Consider the following 6000-nt stretch of genomic DNA (forward strand, 5'->3'; position numbering starts at 1 on the left):
CATGATGAGTTAATTTCCTGATAGGCCTGACACTGAAAAGCCATTTGGAGACATGGCAATGGCTGACGAGAAAACCTGGTGCTGCTTTATAATTGGAGATAAAGAAAGGGCAGAGAAGCGGGCCGGGGGAGGGGCCCGCGGATCCACAAGTGGGGGCCGCTGGAGCTGCGTGCGCCCTCGCGGGCGCATCGCCGTGTCCGGGGCCAGTCCCCCTGCCCGCGCCCCGGCCTGTCATGTACACGCGCCCCCCTGCGAGGTTGGAGAGTGACACGGGGGCCTGACATTTCGCAGAAGGGCGAGAGCACGATGTTCTCCTTTCGATGGTCCTCCTGGCAATTTCCATAATTGGAGCTCGGGCTTTCAATCGTGGGATAATGTTTTATCGCCATAGAAAGTAACCCCGTGGAATGAGTGTTGTGGACACTTAGGAGGAGCAGGCGGGGCGGCCCAGCGTGGCTCGCGGTTAGCCTCCCTCGAACCCCCGCTCTCAGACTGCTGTCCCTCGCAGGGTCCGTTTCCAGCCCAAGCTGAAAACAAGACAAAACTTCAGTGTCCAGAAGACGGAAACCAGAACTGGGCGTATAAAGCCCTGTCTTACAGGAGGGACTTGTGCGGCCTCCACAGGGGAGGGGTCCTTGGTGACGGCCTCACGGGTAGGGTTCCAGAACCAGGCCCCGAGGTGTCGGCGTTTGCCGAAGTGAGGACAGCCTTATGCGAACAAAGCTCATGCCCGTTAGAAGCTGGAGTCCCGGCTGCCTGTCTTCCACTCTGGGCCGATAACGTGAGTGAAGGAGAGACTTCTCAAGGAATCTGAACTTTGAGAAGAGAGCATGAGGCAGGGAACCGTGTTTCACCAAAACTCCGGGCCCTCAACCCAGGACAGGATTCTGGTTTCTCTTCTCTCAGAGGGAGGGACGCGAAGTGTGTGAGGCTGTGTAGGCCTGGCTGAGACACAATCACCTGGGCGAGTGCACAGTCACAAGGCCCGTGACCAGAATCCAATAGACCCACTGTCAATCCCTCCAAGAAGCAGCCACTTACTCCATGGCCCTGCGTGTTCAGTACCTTTTAATAAATGCTTTTTCAACGACCTAATTTCGGCTTGGCTTCTAGCATCACGGAAAGATGCCTCGTAGCCGGGACGAGCAGGAGCTTGTGGACCGGTCCTCTCCGTCAGCACCGTCGTCCGCGTTCTCCAGACAACTTCTTCAGCAGAGGGGTAAGAACCAATGCAAAGTATGGGTCTGTTTTTCAGTTTCCAAACTGGGTTCCAGTTTAGAGACGAGCTTCGTTCAGGCTCCCCTGGGGCTGCCAGCCGCCGCGGCCGGCACCCTTGTCCCCCTCGGCATGGGAAGTGGCCAGCACGGTACTGGTTGAGAAGGGGGGAGTCCCTCAGCAGCAGGACCTCTGTCCGCACGCGCTGCTGTTCCCCAAACCTCAGCAGATCTCCAGCGCCATGCTGCCTGGTCCCGAAACGGGGCCAGAACCTGAAAGGAGACCTACTTGCTAGCCTGACCCACACCTCCACCTTTGTCCTGGCTTTAAGGGCACGGGAGGTTTTGACTCAAAGCTGCCATACGTGGCCCATCACGGAACACGGTCTCACAACCCATAACGCATACCCACGCTGTGAGTTCCCCTGCAGGACTCAACGGTCCACGGTTTCTCACCCGTGTGTATAAATAAGGCTCTGGCCCCACCACCCGGGGTGCATCCCCTGCGCCCCTACATGATTTCTGGACAGGTTGGAAGTGGAAGGTGCTCCACTGTGGGCTGTAGACCCGCCCTTCCTGACCCTCTGCCCTCCACAGAGTGTGGACCACTCATCCTTCATTTCCGTGTTGCAAATAGAGTTTCGATTCCAGGGCGGAGTCCGTGAGCCCACCTCACAAGACCCTCAGCTCTTGGCGCGGCCTGGAACCGAGGAGGCTCTCCGCGAATCGTTCTGAATGAATGGATAAAGTCATGGATTCTCAGTTCTTCATCGGCTTTTTCTTACTTCCTTGCTCTCCTTCCTTTCTGTCCTTTTAGTCATAATTTCTCAACAAAAATCTTTGGCAGGAATTGAATCACCACTGAATGCATCTCAAACATAATTCTTCCCGGTTGAACTGGTTCAATACACATTTCTCTGCTTATTTCCACCTTTTGCCAGAGTATTTCTTGACAAGAAGGGTCCTGAGACCAAATCCCGTGACAGACACTGAATCAGGTTCACACACAGTCTTGTCATACACGTTAAGGTGACTTTCAGGCTTTTATCAACAGGAATAAATGACAGGGAATTTCCTCTTCACTCAAAATTGCCACGAACTAAAGGAAACATAACAAATAGCCCACGTGTGCGGCACCAGACTAAATGTCTCCCGTTCTATTGAAATTAGAATTCTGTTTGCTTATTCCTGATTTCTTTCTAGCCCTAAGGTCCCCGGATCAGTTCTGTTTATTTCTGCCCATTCCCTCCTTGACATTCTGTGAAAGGAAACCCCAGTGTTCTTGTTGCTCTTGGACGACCATGACCCTTTCTGGAGAGAGCTCTGTGACCCGGCAGGAACTGATGTAAGGAGGCCGAACGAGTGGCAGATGCCAGCCGACCGCAGACCTTGGGCTCCTTTTTACGTGTAGCCGCATCCCTGATGCATCCTGAGGTGAAGCTGGCCTCCAGAGAAGCACTGAAAGGAGGCAAATAATACTGTGTTTAACCGATTCCAAATGCACACGGTGGGTCATACCTCAATGCTTCTGAAATCCAAATTCGTCGATGGTGTCTTAGATCGAGCCATGCGTCTCAATGGAGCAAGTGTTGGGGAGAGAAGCCAGGGGATCCCTTGGAAGCAACCGCAGGTGTCCAGGAACCCCCAGGGGTGGAATTTCCAGTCATGGCGGAAAGAGGAGGGTCTGTTGTGTTCACGGCCGCTGACGCATCTGGGTGGGGCAGCACACAGACGTCCTCGTTATAAGGGACTCCGACGGTCCCACAGCGTAATCCTCGTGTGGGAAGGCTCCGTCCGGTTCCAGTACGGGTGCTGCCGTGACCAGATGTGCTGAGCTGCTCCTGGCATCTGGTGGGTGGAGGCCGGGGACGCTGCCAGACTCCCTCCAGTGCCTGGGACCCACTTTCTGGTCCTGTCACACGGCGAGCCCCTGGGAAGACACGAGGCCTTTGCAGACCACACGCCGTCCGCCACTGGCTTTCATTTCAGGCCCGCGGGTGGTGGAAAGTGAAAGTATATCCATCAGTCCAGGGAGCAAGGAAGCTGCACGTCAGGGCACAGTGAGGGGCCAGTGGTGTGTTCCCGTCCCAGAGTGACACCAGCTCGCTCAGTGTGTGTGTGAGGACAGGGACCATCTTCCAGAAGATGGAGCAAGGAAGGGGGAAGGGGGTCCACCTGAGAGGCGAGCGCAAGCCAGCAACGAGTGAGGGAACGAAGGGCGAATGTCACTCAGCCCCTCCGGGCAGGGGAAGGGTGTGAATCAAGGCGCGTGACCCCCGTCCCATGGGGCCTGGGCTCATTGGCCGGGTCGGACCTCGGGGTCCGGGATAGCCCAGGGGCCCAGACCACGTGCGCCTGTGCCCAACGGAAACCCGAGCAGGTAGCCACGAAGGAAGGAAACAGCTGAGTACTGCCCTGTCACGCTGAACGTGGTAGCTCGAAGCCAAGGTGACCCCAGCCCAGTTCGCCCACTGCCCAGGACCCTCGCTGAGTGACTTGCAGCTGATGGGCACCTGCTAGGCCCTCCACACACGCTTCCTCTCTTCGAACCCCCGGGACCCGACACATCTGCAGACACTCGGAGCTTCGGGAGGGGGCCCACGATGCACGGCAGAACCGCCAGGGCCGTGTCACCAGGTCTGAGTCACGCCTCACGACCCAGAGAGCCTGGGGGGGCCCCGCGGTTCTTGCCTCTCCGAGCCAAAGGCCTCCCGGACGTGGTCTCCTCCGCCGGAGAAGCTGGCCACGGTGAGGCTCAAGTCACCCCACTCTCTGCCCACCTTGGGTTTGGTTCCCCGTGGGACAGGCGGGTTCCCGAAGGGGAACCTCCCCCCTCCCGTGGGAGGGGCCCCCACGCCTCCTGCCTCGCTGGCTGGCCGGGTCCTGGGGCCTCCCCTGCCTGTCCACGCCGCCCAGGCAGCGACAGTCAGGCGCCCCGAACCTCGGTTCCCGCCAGCGCTGCCCAACCGCCCCCGTGGGGCCCGCCACGCCGCCAGGTCAGGCCCGAGGTGACGCGAAGGGGACAGGTGCCTTCCGCCTCTTGCCCGCGCTGATGCGGGCGGAGGCGGGCCCGAGAGCCAGGCTGGCCGAGGCTCCCTGCTCTCGAGCCAGGGGGACGCCCAGCCGGCGCTGTCTTCCTGTCGGGAAACCTGCCACCGCGCGTCCCGTCCTGTCACCGGAGCGTCAGCGGGCTCCAGTCTCTCGGCATATGGCGCGGCGGTGGCTTTCGGGAGCTGTGAGATCCAGATGCCAGCCCCAGGCTGGTCTCCTCCGCAGGGACAGCTGGGCCTGGGCTCCGGCGGCTCGTCTCGGCTTTGTCTGGATGCTTGTCTCCTCCCGTCACTTGCCCACCTGCGAAACCCAGGTCCGGTCCCTGTGCGGTCCCGCTTTTCCCCTGCCTCGTGCCTTCGGGCTTCCTTTCCCGAGCCCCCGCCACGAGGGGCAGCACGGGGGCGGGGGCGGCACTCAGGGGCAAGGCCCCCTTGGGGGCTCCTGCACAGGCACCGGCCGGGGGAGGCCGGGCTGCAGGGCCCCCGCCGCAGCCTGTTCTCCCCGCCCTGCCTGCCACCGCCCCCCCCATCCCCCGGGAGAATGGGGGGCGCCCGGCAGTTGGCGTGCGAGGCGCCCCCTGGAGGCCGGGCTCTGCTCAAACCATCTGGGCGAAGATGGTCGGCTGCTCGCGGAGGGGGCTCAAGTCTGATGACGGGTGAGCCCGTGGGGCGCGTCTGGGAGATGTGGCCCTGGGCACCGGGAAGGCGGCTCCGGGCCCCGGGGCGCCACCCTCTCCCCGCCGCCTGGCTGACTCGGCCCCCCCTCTTCCGCGCGGTGCCGACAGCCGGGGAGACGGGTCGAGTCCCACGCCGAAGCCAACCCCCTGGGGGGGGGGGGTTCGAGGCACGGCCCCCACGGGAGGGAGGGGGGAGGGGGGAGGGGAGGGAGGGGGGAGGGGGAGGGGAGGGGGGGGAGGGGAGGGCGGGAAGGCTGCGCGTCCCGGGCGAGCCGCGTGCTTCCAGGGGCTCACGCACACCCCCGCTGAAAGAACGCTGGACTGACTCCCGACATGCGTATGAACATGTGTGTATGTTTACGTATGATGCGCCAGCGCGCAAACAGGGCTCTTGGAGGAAAGCAGGTAAAACGAACCATGTCTCCTCTCTCGGCTGATCCAAACGGCTCAGCACCGTGAGGACAAAATGCGTCGGCTCGGAGAGAGGGCGTAAGCCGCTTGCTGGGAGAGCCCTGCTGAATTGGCACGTGCTCGGCTCAGACCCGGTGAGACGGGGGCCCCGGCTGCACGGCTCGCCGCGGGAGGAGGAAGAGGGTCCCCGGGCGGGCGGCCTCGGCGGCGGGGTCCCCAGGCACAGTCTGCAGTCCACGTGGCGGAGTATTTGGCTTGGGAGAAACCACGCGCTGTGGTCTGTGCGTCCGCGGAGCAGACGCAGGTGGGCTGCGGCGGGGACGGGGACGACGCGCCCTCTGCTCTGTGGCCCCCCCCCCCCGCCCTCAGCAGAGCCGCGGCCGTGGCTGCCGCGCTGCTTCAGAAACTGGCCCGGGGACATGATCGTCCTTGTCCGCGGGTCTCCTAGAATTTATTTATGTATTTATGCATGTATGCATGTTTCTTTTTGAGAGAGAGAGAGAGAGAGAGAGAGAGGCAGAGCGCGAGCAGGGGAGGGGCAGAGAGAGCGGGAGACACAGAATGCGAAGCAGACTCCAGGCCCCGAGCTGTCAGCACAGAGCCCGACCCGGGGCTCAAACTCCCAAACCGTGAGATCGTGACCTGAGC

This window comes from Prionailurus viverrinus, chromosome D3 (assembly GCF_022837055.1).
Source record: "Prionailurus viverrinus isolate Anna chromosome D3, UM_Priviv_1.0, whole genome shotgun sequence".
Lineage (NCBI taxonomy): Eukaryota > Metazoa > Chordata > Mammalia > Carnivora > Felidae > Prionailurus > Prionailurus viverrinus.